Source organism: Chenopodium album, chromosome 9 (genome assembly GCF_948465745.1).
Source record: "Chenopodium album chromosome 9, dcCheAlbu1.1, whole genome shotgun sequence".
Classification (NCBI taxonomy): domain Eukaryota; kingdom Viridiplantae; phylum Streptophyta; class Magnoliopsida; order Caryophyllales; family Amaranthaceae; genus Chenopodium; species Chenopodium album.
In genome coordinates, this window is record NC_137842.1 from 60488941 (window position 1) to 60499577 (window position 10637).

Here is a 10637-nt window from a genome sequence, read left to right on the forward strand (position 1 = left end):
AACTCTAACTCTGCTACTATTAGTCCTACTAGGATGTATATGGGTGTTGTGCCACCTTATTTTGACCCCCACTGATGGGAGATTACTCTAACTGTATGCTTGGTGAGCTTACACCACAACACTTTTTAATTAATTAGTTATCCTGCTCTTTTCTACCAAAAAAAAAACCACTGTATTTCTAGTTATCCGATCATTTATGACTTAATCAAGTACAGTTTTATTACACACTTGACAACCTAATTTAACTTTTGCACTACTTACACACTCATTTGACGATGTTTTGTGATTTATGTTTGAGATAAACATAGTCATGTGAAATTTTATTAGAAATGTCAATAGATCTTAGGAAAATTTGTAAATTACCACCCAAAAAGGGGTCCTATTTTGAAATTACCACCCGTTAAAAAATTTATTTTAAATAACCACCTATTAAATTAAAAAAACATTTCAAATTACCACCTTTTTTGAATTTCCGGTTGTGGGTCCCCCTTTATTAACTTCCTTCGACCTAACACTCTGACTACTCCATTAAACTCAAAATTCAGCTTCTCTCACCAATTTCCTCACTTAATTCTTCCAAAATCATCAATTTTTTCCCTCTTTCTTCCTTTATTTCTCTGTCAAATTCTCAACCACCCCTTTAGGGTTGAATCAAAACCATAACTTCACTTATCCTCCATTTCAGTAACACATAATCCAAAAACCAAAAAAGAACTAGCTTACAACTTCATGCAACAATGAATCATTCAAATCTTTCTTTCACAAAACATAGCACATAAGATACAAGTATTCAACATAACAACACAAACATTCAACAAATTTGGACAACATCAACTCAAATTAGCAGAAATCTAACAGAAACGCTCAATTAATTACAAACAGGTAACCTAATTGCAAAAAAAAAAAACCCCAATTTAATTACCCCAGGAACCCTAATTCCTAAATTGGCGAAAAACCCTAATTTATGAAGTAAATGATTCTTACCTTAGATGCAAATTGAGAGTCTGAAATTCAGTAGATAACTTCTTCACACAGTACTAGTTCAAATTTGGGGAAATTTGGATGAAATTTGGAGCAAAATTTGTGAATTCAAGTTGGAGAATTTATAAACAAGAGAAATCGGAGAGGAAAACAGTCAAAAGAGTCTAATTAGCCGTTAATAGCCATTATGTGGGATCCTCAACCGGATATTCCACCGAAAATTCAAAAAAGGTGGTAATCTGAAATGTTTTTTAATTTAATGGGTGGTTATTTAAAATAAATTTTTTAATGGGTGGTAATTTTAAAATAGGACCCCTTTTTGGGTGGTAATTTACAAATTTTCCTAGATCTTATTACAATCTATTATTCGCCATAAGATCCATTTTCAAGCAAGCAGTACCTTTTTAGGATATCACACGCCCAACATCTTTATCTAATTAATCTACTTCTAGTAAGTAGTTTACTATGCATCAAAAATGATTTATTCATGCCGAAAAAACTACAATCAAGAGATCAATAATAGCGGGAAACTCTTACAACTGATAATTATTGTAACTTTGTTAATTATTATTTCTAGGGATGTCAGTGGGGCGGGTCAAGTAGGAGACCCGCCCCATCCCCGCCTCAATTGGGCGGGGATGGTTCTCGGTTTGGCGGGTGGTGGGGCGGGGATGGGGATAAAAACCATACCCGCCATGGGTGATGGAACGGGGGTGGATTTTAAGTTGTACCCGCCCCATCCCCGCCCCGCCCCACCTCGTACCCGCCCCATCCCCACCTCATACCCACATCTATATATCTTTTTAAAGCAAAATTACATACTTTTATTCTATTTATAAAATAATTACATGAAATACAATATTAATTATAATACTTTGTACGACACTTATATTATAACACAAAAATGTGTATAGAATGTTTTATTTTATAATTCGTATTAATTATGTAAGATTGTGTGTTTGGGATACGGATATTAGGTGGATCTTGGGTGGGGATTAGGCGGGTCTTTGGTGGGGATTAGGTGGGGATGAATATCCAAGTGGGGGGTGGGGCGGGGATGGTTTTGGAGTTGTACCCGGTGGGGCGGGGATAGGGATGAAAATTGGACCCGCCGCGGGAATGGGGATGGGGATGATAATATTAGGTGGGGATGGAGATGGGAAGGCCAACATCCGCTCCGCTCCGCCCCGCCCCATTGACATCCCTAATTATTTCTACGTGTCTTTATGTACCTTAGCTTGTATATACATATTCAATTCAAATCAACCAAAAATGTGTGTATACGAGTAATAAACTACGAGTAATTGACAATAAAGTAGTTGTTAGGTGCTATAATTATTATTTGCTGTGCCAATAATATAATTGATTTGACCCCATTATTATTGTTTTAATTAAACTCATTATATCCATTCAAAAAAAAAAAAGAAAAAACTCATTATATATGAACCACAACTTTTTAATTCGTACATTTTACTGTGCATTTGAAAACCAAAATTTGCAAACATACGCTTTGCCCAATTATGAATCTTGATTGTTCCTTGCTACTCTCTACGACCTTAAATGATCTTTAAACATTATTCACATTTAAAGAGAATGTTTTAATTGCTTTCTAATATTTAAAAAATAAATACAGACTACATAAATAAAAGATAGTTAAAAAGGCATCTTTCTTCTCACTAATTAATTACTTTTAAAATATCTTTTTACACTTTTAACTAAGCTAACATATAAGGATCTTGCTAATGAACGTCCCCAGGGCGTTGGATAAGTATTTAAAATATCACCTAAAGTATAATAATAATAATAATTTGGGAGAGCATGATAAAATCACACGTCGATCGGTGTAATCTAATCTAATATATTATATAAATAAAGTAGGCATTTTTGGAGAGCATTGGGAACGCCACATAAGAAAAAGTATATTTTCGACCAATTAAAAATTAGATTTCTATTTTATTTTAGAATTAAAAAAATCACTCGCCACCTAAACAAAAGTGACGAATGAAATTTTAAATTTTTGAGGTAAAAACGACGAATTGTAATTTATTAGGATTATAATTATTTAAGAACACTAAATTTTATCATTTTTATTAGTTAACAAACTAAAAATTATCTTTAGATATTAGGATTTATATTATTTAAAAAACTAAAAATTATATTTTGATATTTAAAAATATAAATTATCATTTGATGTTAATGGTTTTATGTAAATATCTGATGATATGATATTTTCATACAAATTTTAAAACTTATAATGCAAGAAAAAAATTAAGAGATCACCAAAAAAATATTTATATACAAAATGTATATAAAAATCCGTGCATCACACACCATATAAGCAAAATTAATATTTCGACCAATGAAAAATTAGATTTATATATTAATTTAGAATTTAAATTTTCAGTTGTCATTTAAGAAAAAATTAACAAATGAAATTTTAGAATTGAAAACAAAAAATAGTAATTTAATATTTATGAAAAAAAAACAGAAATTATCTTTTACATTAGGATTTATATTATTTTAACAAATAATTAGAAATTAAAAAATATATTTTGATTTAATGATTTAATTTTATCTAACTATCCGATAAATGAGATAATATTTATTTCAATTTATAAATTCAAGTTCTATATACGTAAAATTTGAATAAGAATAATTTAAAACTTAACAAAATATTTTACCTTAAATTAATGTTAAAATTATAAAATAGAAAATAAAAACAAAAAATATTAAGAAATTACAAAAAAAATATACAAAGTGAAATATTTAAAAACCGTGCATCGCACGGGCTTACATCTAGTATATATATACAAAGGGGAGTTTTTTCCCGAGTTTTTAGAGAGCCACGTAGGATTTAATTTTGTTAGCGCGTCACGTAGGATTATAAATTTAAGTTGTAGCCAATTAAATAAGAAAGTATTAATTTCTTTTACAATAAAATAATTCAAATGCCACGTAAGCAAATTCGATAAATGAGATTTAAAAGTTTAAATTAATTAAAACAAGGTATTATCTTTTGAGATTAAGAATTTTATCTAATATTTTATTATTTTAAAATTAATATAATAACAATTTTAATCACATACATATGAAAAATATTTTTTAAAAAAATACTGACAAACCGTGCATCGCACGGGTTTCATCTAGTTTACATTTTATTATTATTCATATGAATGTAATTAATGTTAATTTTTACTTTAATCTCTATACTTTTAGCTAGCTTATCCAATCGGGCCTCGAAACATTCGTTAGCATGTGCCAAAAACATATAATTAAAGATACTAAAAATTTAAAATGTGCATGGCATACATTCGTGTGGCATGTCAAAAGGAAATGGGAAGAATTTAAATTATCCAGGGAAGTCATAATCTCGGCCCACATCCTTTTTGATGTTTGTCCATTATTTAGTTGCTTAGGGTAAGTTTATCCTAAGACTGAGACTTATACTTCAGACTTTGCCACATCAGATTTCCACTAACTTTTAATTACTTTTTTTATTATTCAGACTCATACAAGACTTTTTCCAATTTCACACATTATTCCAATACCCACTCTAGATTTATTTATCCAATTAATATTTATAACATCAATTTATTTATATATTTATTAATTATTTTAATATGGTGAGTTGGCAACTCACTATTGGACAACATAATTATTTTTGTCCATTTGTCTAATCTCAAGATGGGTTTTAGAATCCAAAACTCATCTCAAGACTATATGTAGTCTTGATAGAGATTATTGCTAGAATCTTGCTCAAGACTTGTTTAAAGACTCGTATTAAGACTAGGGATAAACATTACGAAGTAATTGTATTTACACACTTTCACGGGCCAACTCACCAAATTGATAAATAAAAAAAGACGCTTAAGGTCTGTTCTCTTCAGCTTAGTTTCAGTTCGTTCCAGCTTTAATCAATTCAGTTCAATTTCTAATTTTCTTCTCTCGTAAACAATTTAATTCATTTCAGCTTAGCTTACTTCAGTAAATCAGAACAGACCTTTAATGACAATTTAGTAAAAAATAACTCCGACGACAATTTGGTAAAAAAAAAAAAGAAGCTAACCCCAAGCGTCAATTTGGTAAAAAAATAATTAATCTCAGCCGACTTTTAGACCAAAAAAAAAAACAAAAAATTCTGACAATCTACTCGCAAATGCTTAAATTAGTTCGTTTTTCATGATTTTTTTCCGTAAAAAAAATTGCCACCTAATTTTCCAACTCGTTTTAAAGAAAATTACTATTTGAAGAAAAAAAAGTACAGAGTATATATTAATTTTCACTTAATTTTCCTACCCCCTTATTAACCAAAATTTTAAAGGGGGGGGGGGGGGGTTGGAAATAAATTTGGTATAAAGATTTAACAAAACAAAAAGGGGATGGCATATTCATTCAACATTTTAAATGGAAAAAAAAAATTTAAATAAACGGAACGAATTAAATTAGACTTTTCAAGAGTTTGTAAGAAAAAAATAAATATTTTTTGGTCTATATGTCGCCTGAGATTTTTTTTTTTAAAACTAAATTGTCCACATAGTTAATTATTTTACCAAATTGTCGATAAGAGTCTTTTTTTATTTATCAATATGGTCAATTAGCCCATTTTCACTCACTCTTTCTTATATTATTTACCTTTTCTTACACTCACTCACATTTAATTTTAACATGCACACCACTCTATTTTACTTTATCAATGTTTTCTTAGATTCACTCTATTCCTCATATCTTTAATTCTTATATGGAAATTTTGCCAAATACTGTCACGGTCCGAGTGTTCTGACATCGGATCGTGCAGCTTGCTCTTGTCTATTGGCGAGAATGACGCAAGTCTAGAACGAGAGAGGTTCAATTCGTGAGCACACAGCAACACGGACCAAAGGTATCTCAAGAAAGCACACGTCAACAACGGGTGCGGAGTCTGGGCTTGTGACGGCTGATACTTCGAAGCGGGCACAAGCGGAACCGATGAGACACTACAAAAATAAATGTTTTTTAGCAACTAAGTTTGGCAACAGTTTTTTTAAACGTTGCTAAATAGCAACGAATATAATTTTTTTCATTGCCTAATTAAAAGCGACATTTTATGCTTTAATTTTTTAATAATTAATGGCTACGTGTTTTGATTTGTTACTATTTAAAACAAATTGTCTTACTAGTTGTTACTAGATGGCATCATATTTTTCTCTTGTTGCCATGTGGTAACAAATTATGACAACAAATATTTTATTTGTATTGATTTAGAAACAAACAAAGGCAATGAATTTTTGAATTGTTGCCATTAGAAACAAGTCATCATCTAAACTTTTGTTGCTAGATGATAACTTATTTTTTATTTGTTGCCATTGGAAACAAATTGTGTTACATTTTGTTGTTAATTTACATGTAGTTCAGTTTTTGCTATTATGTATAAAATTATTTGAAGACACTCTTCTTATTATTTGTTGCTATAATGACATAATTAGAGACGAATTTCAAATGCGTCTCTAATTTAGTGACGGTTTTTTGATTTTGTCCCTAATTTAGAGACAAATTTTTCAATTTCGTCTCTCATATTTCGTTCACTTATTATAAATTATATGTATAGAAGTAAACAAATAGTACTTTAATTTGTATAGTTGGTAAGAGATTCACCATGTGATTTTGAGGTCACAAGTTCGACTCCTACCAACTGCGATTCTTGAGACAGGGGATTCAAAGAGCCTTACATGTAAAGTCGAGCCAAGTTGACCTGACCTGAGTGAAATTTCAAATTGGTAAAGGCCGGGATCGGGTTGAACCGAATTGCTTATAGGGATTAGGTTTTTTTCTCGTAATGTTGATAGCAACCAATATTTATGATTTGTTGCTATTTTTATGAACCAACTTTAATAATTTGTTGCTATTTAAAGGAACCAACATTAATAAATTGTTGCTATTTTAGGAACTAATATTAATAATTTGTTGCTAATTTTAGCAAAGACCAATGGTAATTTGTTGCCAAAGTTGGCAACGAATGCACCAAAAATAGCAACCATCATGGAAACCGTATTTAAATGGATGCAATATTGCAACAAAATTGCTTTGTAATTGGTAGCCAAAATCCCATGGCAACAAGCCTTTTAGCAACAACAAATTTTTGTTTCCAACCCGTTGCTAAATAGAGTTGGCAACGAATTTTTAGATGAATAGCAACAAATTTTAGTTGATGCTATATTAACTTAATTTTGTAGTGAGATGAAGGCGTCTTTTGAGGGTCTCTTGGCCTGGTTTGGTGGGGATTCTTTAAAACAAGGCAAGCACAATATCTATAAAGGCTTAAAACAACACACAAGTCATAAAAGCAATAGCAACGAGGTAGAGAGCTTTGATTCATTAACCATCACTCCCTAAAGAGTTTAATATTGAATACATGGAGAATTACTACTGAACGCTACAACGACTGTAACACAATAATTCTACCTTAGAGCCTAGAAAGCAAAAAGAAAGACTTAAAAGACATGACATAAGGAAAATACAATTAAAAGAAAGAATAATACATAAGAAAGGGGTTGGATTCTAACATCCTCCCCCACTTAAGTCATCAACGTCCTTGTTGACTTACAAAACATACTCAAAAAGATTCTGGCAGCTTCAGTCTTCTATTGCAGGGATAGCTCTTGTCCTTGTTCTGATGTTGGTGCGGTAGCTAACGTTGCAATTACTGTCTTCGGGATCTGGATGATAGGGTTTGATATCAACGTCTCTACTACTCCCTCTGTCTCTTATTGATAATCCCTTTTAGCTAAATTTTAGTCCCAAAATGTTCACTCCATTTGCTTTTTCCAACAAGCATTAATATTAATGATTTTTACCAAAATTCCCTTCAATTTGCTACAATATTTGTGCAAGTTTAACATTCTCATATAAATTAAACTTTGTTTTTCCATGTACTTTTATGACTTTTTCTTTCTACTTTTTTTCATACCCAATGTGAATTTATCTTTCCAATGTACTTTAACTACTTATTTATGCTTATCAATTCCAGTGAAAATTGCCCCTAAAGGACTATCAATAAATGACAGAGGGAATATCTAAAAGACCAATTAAGATATAAAGGAATAGAACAAAGGATCATTTCTAGTTAAATTGTTTTATTCTCTCCATCTAATTTTATTTGTCAGTATTTAAAATGGTTAAAATAAAATGCAATTCGTACTACATTTCAAACAATATATTGTGAAATTGTTTCGTGTATCCTAGAGGTTTAGAAAAATGCACCGTGTACCCCTGAAGATTTTCAAATGCACCATGTACCTCTAAGGTTTGCAAAAATGCACTATATACCATGATTATCTAATAAATGCACATATCATTAACTTATCAAACTAAAATCATAATGCCCACACAACGACTCATTTGAATACACTATATAATTTAATAGAATCTGATAATTATGGGGTTTCAATCTAACAAAATTTATATTTGTTATGAGTCTAGCGGTATTTAGTACATTTTTTACGTTACAAACCTCAGGGATACGCGACGCATTTGAAAGTTTTCAAGGGTGTAAGGTGCATTTTTCTAAACTAAGGGGTACACGAGAGAATTTTCCTTTAATATTTTGTCTAAATATCTTGCACTATTATAATATATAAATAAGCAATATAATATCGCACATCTAAATATCTTGCACTATCAAAAAAGGATTATATGACCGTATTTAACATTCAAGGCAAAATGTTTATCTTAAAAATTTATATATCAACAATCTAGGCATTGCCAAGGAAAAAACTATTATATATAAGAGGGAGTTTTTTTCCAGAATTTTTGAAGCGCCGCTAGAATTATACTTTTTTACAAAAATTAGAGCACCACGTAAAATTATGATTTTTAAAAATGTGTGTTACGTAAAATTATGATTTTCACGTAGGATAATGATTATATAAAAAATAGCTTAATAAAATTTTGATTATTATTTTCAAAGTGCGCCACGTAGGATAATGATTATTAACACTACCACAAAATAGCCAATAGAGGACGCCTGAAATAGGCAATATAGAACGCCTTAGAGGCGTACTTCAAGTGGGGTGCCTTATAAAGTATACGAGACGCCTCTTTCGGGCGTTCTATATTCTATGCAAAATAGAACGCATATCCAATATAAGCGTCTCTAATTATAGGCACAATATCTATAAAAAAACAAGGAAAATAGAACGCCTGTGTTGTGTTAGGCGTTCTATATTATTGCATAAAAGAGAACGCCTATGTTAGCTAACAATTCTCTTTTCCTTATTTTTTAAAAAAAAAAAAAAATTTAAATAATATTACACTGCAATATAAATACAGTGTACATATTAAAATACAGAATTACGAGTAATATACAATTCATATAGTTGTCAATTTAAAATTAAAAAATCAAACTTACATAATATTGTATAAAGTACAATTCAAGTAAATTATACGAAGTACATAGTAATGGAGAAACAAGAGATAAATTTAAACAAATAGCTAATCTTCATTTCTTCCCAGGTATATCTGCATCAATCAAAATAAAAAACAAGAACAAAATCATTATCAAAATTCATAAGATAAATAAAACTACAAAAACTAAAAATCGAACTCAATATACCAAAAAAAAAAGGTACTAGTCAATATTGGAAATCAGAGGTCCTTACTAATTTCACTAGTATTGGCAGATTCAAAAGCTATTTGACAGAATTTACAGATTAAAATATATAAGTTATGAATAAAACATATAAAAATCAATAATGGAGAAACAACCAAGAGAGCAACAATGTTAATGGAAAGCCATGGATGTCAGATGCAAAAAAACGATTCTCGAATTCGTCGTTTTAAATACTTGATAATCTTTCAATTCTTCATGACAAATTTGAGGATTGCTTGTAAATATCCTCTGAATTCTTTCAATCATCACGCCCAAAATATGAAAACTTGAAAATAAAGTTGTGGGTAAAGATAAACCAAATTATAAGTATAATTTGATATTACCCCCACAATGAAAATGTTTAGATCAACTAATTCTCAACAAAAATGTAAACAATTGCAGAAATAAGAATGAAAAATTAAGGGGAAAATTTGTGAATTGAAAAATTAAACTAATAAACTTTTACCTGGGGTTCGTGAACGAAGAACAGTAAGAATTGTGGTCGCGATAAGCGGCAACAGACGGCGGTGGAAGATCTGATAGAATGGTTGCTCTTTAGGAAGATGTTGAGGTAGATGAATCGGTGATAAATTTTACTTTATTTTCATTTTACAATATGAATCGGTGAAAGAAATAGAGGAATGGAAGAATAAGAGGCGTGTGTGTAACTGACAGAGAGGAGGTGGGTAGGGTTTAGTTGTTGATTTTTTTATTTTTTATTTTTATAATAATTCTCAAATAAATTGTAATCATTTAATATAAAAGGCGGAGTTTTTTTTACTCATATAGAACAGTTAACCATACAAGGCGTTCCATTATTAAGTCACATTTTATTTAAAAAAATAATATAATCAAATAGAGTTGCTAGGTAGGATAGGCGTTCTATATGATTTTACATATACAACGTTCATCAATCTTGGGCGTTCTATATAATTCTAGAGAACGCCTAAGCAACTTGACAGTTTTGTATTAAGCGTTACATTTTCCACTTTTTGTGGTAGTGTAAATAAAAAAAAAAATTTATAAAATTGAT

General features: G+C 30.2%; 1 long non-coding RNA gene across 1 annotated transcript; it reads right to left on the reverse strand.

The window, feature by feature from the left end:
* Positions 1-9252: 9252 nt before the first annotated feature.
* Positions 9253-10332, reverse strand: LOC145560013 (uncharacterized). Its single transcript, XR_014093070.1, has 2 exons — positions 10071-10332; positions 9253-9474 (listed from the first exon to the last, which is right to left on the reverse strand). It is a non-coding gene; the product is annotated as an uncharacterized LOC145560013 (long non-coding RNA).
* Between the last annotated feature and the right edge of the window lie 305 nt (positions 10333-10637).